Here is a 10,899-nt window from a genome sequence, read left to right as displayed (position 1 = left end):
ACACTTTAACGCCTCCTCCAGACATATTCCTTCTAAGAACCCCTCATACTTATCATTAAAATTATCTCATGATGCATAATCCTCAATAGGAATGTAAGTTTATTTTTTAAATAAAAATAATGTATCTTTGGCATATATTTCTTAACTACAGATCTCTAGTGGGGACTTTCAAATACTTTCCAAGGAAAAGATTGATATAGTCTCCCTGGTGCAATAACATCACTCTCCTTGAAGGGGATTGATTTGGTCTTCCTAAGATAATAGCCCCACAATCTCCAAGGGGTGAATATGATATCTTTCCATTGCAATGACACATTCTCTAGGTGATGTCTAAGGCCCTCTCACTAATTCTTCAAGGGTTGATCTTAGATCCCAATTCTCTAGTGCAGTCTTAAATTGGCATATTCTTCAGATGATGTCTAAGGGCATTTTAAAAATTTATCAAGGGTTGATCTTGGATCCCTCATTCTCCAGTGTAGTCTCCAACTGATATATTCTCCAAGTGATACCTATAAGCCTCTCACCAATTCACTAGGGGTTGATCTTTGATCCCTTATTCTCTAGTGTAGTCTTGGACTAACACATTCTCCAGGTAATGCTTAAACACCTCTCACCAATTCACTAGGGTTTAATCTCAGATCCTCTATTCTCTAATGCAACCTCAGACTAACACATTTTTTAGGTGATGCCAAAAAGCCTCTCACCAATTCATTAGGAATTGATCTTATATCTCTCACCTCTCTAATGTAATCTCGAACCGGTATCACTCTCTAGTAGGGGACTCTTATATTCTATGTCATCCTAGAAAGGTCATATACCTCTTACACTTCATTAACCACTCTTTAGTGGGGGGGTTCTCATGTCCTATACAATCATTCGAAAGTAATAACTCTCACTCTCCAATGCAACTATTCTCCAAGGGATGGACTTGGTCTCCCTAGTGCAATAATACCACCCTTCATGGGTTCGTCCCCTATTCCCCTTAATAATTTTATAAATATGGGCATCAATATGGGTCCTTCCTCTAACCACTTAGAGAATCTTATAAGTATAGGCTCACCCTGCATGGGTTTACCTCTACATACTTAGAAAAAGAATTTCAATCATAGTGCATGCATTTACATATAGGCTTTTCAGTATATTACTCGAGGTTTCTACCTCTCTTCTCATATGAATAAAGTACAACTTGTCATGATAACTGGGTATTTTTACACATCTTTGTAGATTAGTACCACAAATACTTGAGGGACTACTAATGGATCCAAATTTAGTGAGCCTAAAAAATCCTAAAAAACCTCAAAAAGATCCAACAACATCTTCATAGGCTCAAGCTACCATGCCCAAGCCCGACTTCTACCAACATCTATGAGCTTAGGCATAATAACCTGAGCCCATACTAGTCGTACACTCCAGCTTGGATATGAAAGCTCAAGCCCACCATCTAAGTGCATATCCACTACTGGGTGTACGCCAAGTAGGATGGGCATGACACGCCCAACCTTACTGGGCATGCTACCCATCCAGTGTTGAGAGTGCCTAGCACCCCAGTGGGCTCAGGCTACCATACCCTAACCCAAAGTGCTTAGGTACAGGTAATGCACCTAGACCCATTATTCACCTCTAATGTGTTCGGGCACCTTACCCGAGCCCAACACTCTATTGAAAATTTTTTCTAGAACACCACACGAGTACCTCGGTATTTTATATTTATCCAATACATATTATTTTGAATAGAATACAACTCAAAATATCACAATGATGAAATTACACTTCAACCCTTTTTTTCCCAAATTGACAAAACTCATAGGTTATAACATCATGAATACTTCAAACTAAAGGTTCACAACTTTTCATTCTTAACACTTTCAACATATATATTTTCATAATCTATCTCTTAAAAATATCATTGCACTTTCTCTCCATATAAAATTACTGACATGAGCATAAAAAAGTCTCCACATTCATCAAATGAGACCTTTTGCAGGTACCAGCCACCTTAGCATACTAGGCATCACCTGCTACCAACTTCCAACCACCTGAGCTTTTCATATCAAGCTACCAGACATCTTGCCTAGGGAGAATCAATCAAATTGCTTGAACTAAGAGATTAACTAATTATCCAAGACATTAACTTTATTTCTAAGCATCTTAGATTTTAGCACTCATCATATAGTGATAACAATATTGTAAAACTTTCATGTGATTATCTTTGAGAATGTATTGGACATTATTATCTTTGTCAACTTATCATGTAATATCGTCGAGAAAATTAAAAAAATATATAAAAGAAGTTAAAAGAGAATAAGATATAAATGTTTGATGACAATGCAATATATGAATGTTACTTTAAAATTATAAATAAGTTTTATTTCATTCATTTTATTAAGAGAAACTAATACAAATCATATGCGGATGAGATGATATAATAAGTACAAAAATTACATACATATAATATGTAAGAGATTAATTGATCATATCAATGGCTAACCATAGTATCATCTTGAACCTTTAATTAATTTAGGTGCCCATGATCTCCAAATTTGTTGGCATAGCCCACCTCTTTGGATCACGTGACCTAAATTTTCAACACATGGTCCAAATGGATATAACTAATCTAATTAATCTCATGAATTTTTAATCAATAATATAATTATTTCACCTCAATTAATATGTCAAAATTATTACCACGACATTTATATTTTTCTATGATTTGATTTCACTTGAAACATATTGCATCAATAACTTAATTTTAATATATGTATAAATGCCTCCTCTATTTTTAACTGAGTTTGTTACTTATTTCTTTTCTTTTCTTTTTATTTATTTCATAAACTATATAAGAAAGGAAAAACATAGCTGTTAAACCTGGCTCGAGAATTGACAAGGACAAGGGACCGGGTCCCAAGTCAACCCAAGAAATAGAAAAAGAAACTATATTTGAAGTTTTAGTATCCTACATGGAAAAGTTTTAAAACAATACATGTAGATGTAAACTATAAAAATAAATAAATGTGAGGCATGAAGTCTAGTATATTTATCCCTCATAAAAAAATTACAAAACAATATATGTGAATATAGGCTATAAAAAAGAAATGTGAACTGTAGTACATTTATCCCACATTGAAAATGTAAAAAATAATTCATATGGATGTAGGCTATATATAGTTGTCTCACATAGAAAAATTAAGATACAATCTATGTGGATGTAGGTTTTAAAAGAAAATGTGAAGTATAGTTATCCCAAGTTGAAAAATTCAGAAACAATTCATGTGAATTTAGGCTATATATAGTTATCCCACATCAAAAAAATTTAAGAAAGAATACATGTGGATGTATTATAAAAAAAAATATAAAGTGTAGTATAGTTATCCCACATCAAAAATTAAGAAACAATCTATGTGAATGTAGGCTATGTATAGTTATCCTACATCGAAAAATTAAGAAACAATGTATATGGATATAGACTATAACAAAAAAATATAAAGTTTAGTATAGTTATCCCACATCAAAAAAATTAAGAAATAATTCATGTGAATGCATGCTATAAAAAATAAATGTTATTATCAAAAAGTTAAGAAACAATCCATGCAGAAGTTGACTATATTTAGTTATCCCACATCAAAAAGTTAAGAAATAATCTGTGTATGTAGGTTATTAAAAAAAAGATATGTGAGGCTAAGTATTTATAAATTAATTTTATATTTTTAAGATTTATTAAAAAATTAAAAAATATAAAAAAAAAAATCAAATCTCACCTGGGTTTTGAGTTGACCTCGTAGGTCGCTCAAGTTTTAGGTCAACCTATCTGGCCGATCTAGATTTCATAACTATGGGAAGGAATTTTCTTATTTTAGGTCTTAGAATGAGCCTTGGCAACAGCCGTCTTCATCTTTGACGTTTTTCTTTTTTACTACTCAAGTTTAATCTATTTATTAATTTTAATTTTAAAATTGCATCAATAGCTTTATTGAAAATTTAACTATATTTACTAATTTTCTATCTTTTTCAAATTGAGTGAAATTTGGTTCATTTAATTTTCGCTTAGTTTCTCCACTATTAACCCCGAACACTTTAACTTAGTTATTTATCTTATTTCTCATGTTATTGAGCTCATTTGGTTAACTAGAGCTAAGATTGTACATAAATATGTAACTTTGAAATTTCTTTTAAAAAAAGGGTAAATATGAACAATGATGATTATTTTTTTCAATTCAGCTCTTTATTTATTTTTTATTCTTATTTTTTTAAAATTTTATTGTTATATTTTTTATCAGTTGGGGTTGCTTTTAGATCGGCAAAGTAAACTAGATCATATGGGAACAAATTCCACATGATTTAATTTTAAAATCAGATTAGATAAAGGGTTAGATCAAGAGGTTTTAAAGTTAACCCGTAATACTAGATTTAATAAAAATATCAAATAATTTTCTATAGCCTGAATCTTTTTAATAAATACAAATAGAGTAATATGATTTGTTTTACAGCCACCCTAGGTCCATGAATTAATTTTCTTATATATATATTTGGAATCCAATTGCACCTGACTACTTTATGGCAATAATATTTTATTTATTTGTCAATAAAACTTAATCTTTTCCTCCATGTGTTGTTGCAATTTTGGGTTCTTTCGTTAAATAATTAGACCAGTCATTCAAAGAACATGCGTTGCATGGTGGGGCAGAATGAGTTCCTTTTCTGATGTGCACAAAAGTATAACCATACAATTACATCAGAACAATAGAATTTCCCTCTGCACTCCCTTCATTGCTGCCATCCAACACGCAAAAAGCTGTCGTTGCTGCCATCCAACACGCAAAAAGCTGTAACATTACATTGCCATGGCCATGAAAATTATTTGATCTCACTTTATCAGCATCTATTTCCTACATTCTACCCTCCTAAAACCGATGGCATGGCAACAGTTAATTGGATGGTTGTTTTAGCTTCCAACAGCCTCATGCCACAACGAAATCATGGACACAATATGAAGAGAATCGACTTTAGTAACGTGAAAGGGAAAGTAAGCTCAAGTTTAGAGATTGGAAACATGCCACATGCCCGAGCTGGCCGGCCCCGGTAGTATCTTGTCGTCCCTTTATCAATGTCATCCCTACAAGATTTAAGTAGTCTTTGCCATTGTGACGTTCAGACACGATGCAAACTGCTACAAAGGTGAAAATACAGATTAAGAGAAAAGGTATTACACGACAATGCTAAATTACAGGAGAGAGAGGGTTATCTAAACTAAACTAATTATGGAGAAAAAATCAAACCACTTAAGAGAAAGGAAGAAAGAAGTATATAATGATACCAGAGGTATATTCAAACACTTTATAATCATGATGTTAAATGCTTTTAATGTTTGGTAATAGATTATATAATGTGTCAATATCCAAACAAGAAAGTTGTGATATTATAGATGTTGGAAGTTAAAACCAAAAGTAACAACAATGATGATGAGACACTTTCATTTGAGGAGGCTAGTGATGGGGATGTAGAGTATTCAGTTGAAGGAGAATCTCTTGTTATTCTGTGTGCATTGAATGTTTAGATTAAAAATAATGATTTGGTGCACCAAAGAGAAAATATCTTCCATATGAGATGTTATATCATAAACAAGATATGTAATATAATTATAGATGTTAAAAGTTATGCTAATATTGCTAATACTATATTTGTTTGAAAGTTGAATCTTAACACTACAAAACATTAAAGACCTTATAAACTTCACTTGTTTAATGAATGTTGTGAAGTTAAGGTTAATAAACAAGTTTTGATTTTATTTTTTATTGGAAAATATAGTGATGTGGTTCTTATGCATAAGGGTTATTTGTTATTAGGAAGTTCATGGTGGTTTGATAGAAAAGTAGTACATGATGGCTTTAGAAATAGGTGTTTTTTTGTATAAGATGAAAATTCCATCACACTTGTACTATTATCACTAAAACAGATTTATGAAGACCAATTGATATTTAAAAAAAATGAGGTTCAACAAAGTGAAAATGCAAACTTGACAGTGAGCCATGAAAGGAGAGAAAAGTTAGATTCAGCCAAAGAAAAAATTATATAGCTGGCCAAGAGTGGAGAGGAAAATCAAAAAGATAAGAAAGAAAAAAGAGTGTTGTTAATAATGTTCTTTATACTAACAATCATATGCAAAATAGTGTTGTTGTTTCTTCGTTGCTATATTATGAGGATGTATTGCCCATAAATGGTGTTCCTTATGGTAATTGGGTTTAGGTGCATTTAAGAAAAAAAAATATTTCTAGCCCATAAAAGATGTAAGTTGTAGCCAAGAGAAGATGGTGCATTCCAAGTTCTGAAACAAATCAACAATAATACATACAAAGTGGACCTTCTAGGTGAGTATGGTGTTAGTGTTATTTTTAATGTATTTTTAATCTTTCTTTGTTTGATGTAGGTGATGATTTGAGAATGGTATTGATCTTGAAGTTTATTTAGAATTGGAGAAGAAGGTGGTGTTGATCTTTGAAAAAATATATACATTCTAGCTTTTATGCTATCATTTGTTTTTCCTTTGACGTCTATGATCATGTTAAAAATGTTTTCAAACACATTATTCTCGATATATATAACATCTAAATAATGGTGAAGGACATTAGTCTTCCATTAAGGAATCTCCAAAAAAATACTTTGTTTTATCCAATTATGTGTCACACCAAAACCAAGAAACTTTTACTTACAGGATAGAAAACCAAATACAATGTCCTCATACTACGATATTACATCATAGAATTCTTCACCGGACAATATTGACAGTGCAACTTCCCTTTCAATTTTACCTTTCAAAAAGTCATTTATGTTTTTTCTGTATCGATGATGACTTGGCAAGAACCTCTAATGATAGTAAAAAAAAAAAGCTTTACCACCATTCATTAAGGTGAAGGCCTTATTATTTTCCTACAATAAGGGCAGGCTACCTTTTTATATGTGCTTCATCCAGAAACCATTCCTTATACAGGAAAATCATTTATAGTCCACATCAAAATTTTCTTCATTTAAAAGTTTTATTTCCTAAAGACATCATACTTTAAAGTTCTGGATGACCATTGTTTTAACTCATCAATCAACGGTTAAAGATAGACATCTATATTCCTACCTGGATTATGAGGACCAAGTATTATTGTAGATAAAAATATGAATTCTAACCTCATACACATCTCCCGGGGGCTAGTTGTAAACTGTTAGTATGACTGACCAACAAGAATAAGGTGTAATAAAGGACCCAAATGGATTGAAAATTGGGGATGCACCCTATTAAATTGTTTCAAGACTCACCATCATAAGGATGTAGTATTATTACAACATCCTCTGCATTACTACATCCTCTGCATTATGAGAATAATGTTATGTCATGTGTTTGACTATCTTCGGAGACATAAATAACCTTTACAACCTATAAATGATTGGAAAGTATCTCAATTTATAACAACAAGTATCCTTCCCCTACCTATATTGGGTTTATACCAAGCATGCCTACAGGTTTTGTACTCAGTTAAATCTACATCTTCACTAGTGCAAAGATTTGGGCAGATATTAATTTTTTGGTATCTTTAGCAGGGGGTTTCATCATGGATTTTACAGTATAGAAGTTCTCTCTCAAATTATTACCTTCAGGTAAAATACTTTTTGTCCATTTGGTTATGCTATCATAACCGACTTCACTCATACCATAATCTAACTTTATGGTAAACAACCATGCAATTGCTGATAATTTATTGTGATTTATGCACCTATCTCATAGTGGTTCTTCAAAATCTTTTAAAAGATCAAAAAACCTAGTTTCAACTACATTTGATTCTTCATCTACATTTAAAAGATCAACTTGTTCAAATTAGAAGGAAAAATCATGAGAGAATTACCGATACATGGGATAAGATAAAAGCAATCATGAAGAGGCGATTTGCCCTTAGGTCACTATTACCATGATTTATATCAGAAATTGTAAAGCTTAACTTAATGTTCTAAAATTATATAGGACTAACATAAGGTGATGGAAGTAACTACGATTCAGGTGAATGTAGTAAAGGATATGGAAACTACTATGGCTAAGTTTTTGAATAATTTAGACTATGAAATAGTGTATGTGGAATTACAACACTATATAGGGTTAGAAGACATGGCTCACATTGCTACTAAGGTGAAAACACAATTTAAGAGGAAGAGTATTACACGACAAGACCAAAATTCTAGTTCTTTTTAAAATGGAGGTCAAATTATAGGAGAGAGGGGGTTGCCAAAAGCATGTTGATTATGAGAGATAAAATCAAACCATATAAGAGCAAGAAAAAAGTATCTACTGATACTAGAGGTAAATCTGATACTCAAACACCTTGTAATCATAATATTAAATGTTTTTAATAAATGGTAATAGGTTACACAGGGTGTCAATATCCAAACAAGAAAGTTATGATATTACAAGATCATAGAGTATACCATAGCTTTAGAGTTCAAGCCTAATCATTCTAGAATCAAGACATAAAAATAAAAGAAATAGTTTTTTTATTTAATATCAGGAATACATCTTATGTATAAGTTCATAATTCTGCTATTAAAAGAAACAAAGTTTTTTTTGTTTTTGAAATGTAGATCATATTCTCATAGATTTTATAAATTAGTTATTAAATCCAAAAATCCATGTAAAGATATCAACAAAAATATTTTTCTTGAATTTTTGGTTTTTTAAAGATGATAAATCATGACATGTACTTTTTCTTACTATTACTGATGCAAATATGATTTTTCATCTGTGAGAGACTTTGCCATATGTAAATTAAAATAAAAAATGTATTTTGAAAGAAATATTTTTTTATTTTTGTGGAAAGAAACTGATTTATTTAATACTTAAAAAGCATCTCGTGTGTAGATCATAATTTCACATATTAAATTGGGGAGGGCAAAAAAAAGTGGCGAATTCAAAATTAATTACAAGATTTGAAAATTTATTAAAATTAGACTAAGGCTATGTTTGGCAAAAAAAAAATAAAAAAATGTTTTAATTAAAGCTATATTGATCATGATATCAATTCAAGATGAATTATTGTTAATCAACTGGAAACTAAACAACACCAAAAATCCATATGAATCTTATGAATTTCATGAACTTCGTTCAAATTTCAAGTTAATTCAAATAAATCAACATAAATGGAGACATAATCCATGAATCAACATTTAATGTCCAAAAAGCAATCACAACTTAAAAAAATAAAAAAAACTCGCAAATCAACATAAATAATCAAATCATTTCAAAATAAAAAAACACACCAAACCAAATTAATAGTGTTCCAACGGTCCAAAATTATACACAATAATAAGCATTTTGTCCTAAAATGTATGCATTTTTTAGCAATTTGTCAACAACAATGATTTGAGGTTATAGATCGATCTTCTGATGATGAGGTGTTAATTGGAGAGGTTGTTATAAGCAAGGAAATAATGTTGAATAGGAAATAGAGGAATAGTGGTAGTGCGTGTATCCACATGCCACCACCACTAGTAGCGTATAGGTTCACTCGTCGTCGCTAGTGAAGACAAGAAAACAGATGGATCTGGATTGGCTTTTACTCTTCTTCCTACTTATGTCGGTAGTTCTCTCTCTTTTTATTTATATATCTGTTTTTGTCTCCCTCCATCGATCTTTTCTTTTTCTTCATAGGTGGTTATCATTAATACTACCATAGGTGGAAGAGGAAATGGTTGGAGGCTTCAATTTATGTGGTCATAAATCTAATTTAGTTTTAAGGAGAAATGAGGGTTGTGGGATTGCTTGCAGCATGGTTTAGAAAAGCTTGTAATGCATTACAATGGTCATCAAGGATAAGGGTTGTCACTTTTATGAGTGAGACGGATGAGAAGGAATTGCTGAAAAAGGCTACTACTGTAAAGGAAACTCTTAGTCGAAATGGTCCTACTGTTGTTGTTCTTTCCTAAAAATGATGTTGTGATTTTCATGACATAAGAGAAAAAAAATAGATGCTACTTAGTTGTTGTTGACGTGGATCAGTCAAGGTTGTAAACGGTGGTGACAATAGAGGTAAAGAGGTGAGCAAGGGTTGGAAAGGTAGGCGGAGGCTGAAGACAAAGATGATGGATAATCTAGTTCGAATAAAAGAAATGGGTTGAAGAGGGTTGGTTTGATTTGGGTTTTTTATGGGAGGCTCAAGTTGAAGATAGGTTTATGGTGTTTCTGCCTTCTTCTTTTTTTTGTTTCCTTTTCTTTTAAATTTCAGTGAGGAGAGAAGATGAAGATGAGTGGCCCTTATTTTGTTATTTGGCTGATGACTAGGATTTAAAAATAAGTTAGGGTTTTTTGGGGAAGAGGGGCAGAAAGAAAGAGAGAGTGATATGGTTTCTTCTTCTTCATTTTTTTTTTTTTGCTAATGCTCCGTTATCCTTTGTGTGTGAGATTCCCTCACTATTTATAAGCAAACTTGGTGACCAAGCAACCCAATAATCATTTTGGTACCTCATTTTTCTTCTTTTTTTTTGCACTTTTGGTATCCTTGTTCAAATATTTTGTTTTTTATTTTTTTCTTTTGAAAAAGACAACATCAAAGTCAACTCAATGAGAGAAATAAATCAATGATTTTGAAATGAGTGCGTTAAAAACTAAGCAAGTCAAAAGTAAATTTTTTAATTTTTAATTCTTTTGAAAAAACACTAAAAATGCCAAAAACGATGCAAATACAACCAAAAAGATTTTGGATTTTTTTGTTGTTGTTTGCAATTTTTTGGATTTTTTTGAAAAAAATGAGAAAAACAGGGTAAAAAATTATGTTATGACAGTTTTCTCCCTCTTTATAATACTTACAGTATAAAGTCTTGTAAGGGATTTTAGAAAGTAAGTTTACAGAGAAAAGAAAATGTTATTGGGTATTT

This window comes from Populus nigra, chromosome 8 (assembly GCF_951802175.1).
Source record: "Populus nigra chromosome 8, ddPopNigr1.1, whole genome shotgun sequence".
Classification (NCBI taxonomy): Eukaryota; Viridiplantae; Streptophyta; class Magnoliopsida; order Malpighiales; family Salicaceae; genus Populus; species Populus nigra.
This window is presented reverse-complemented; position numbering follows the sequence as displayed.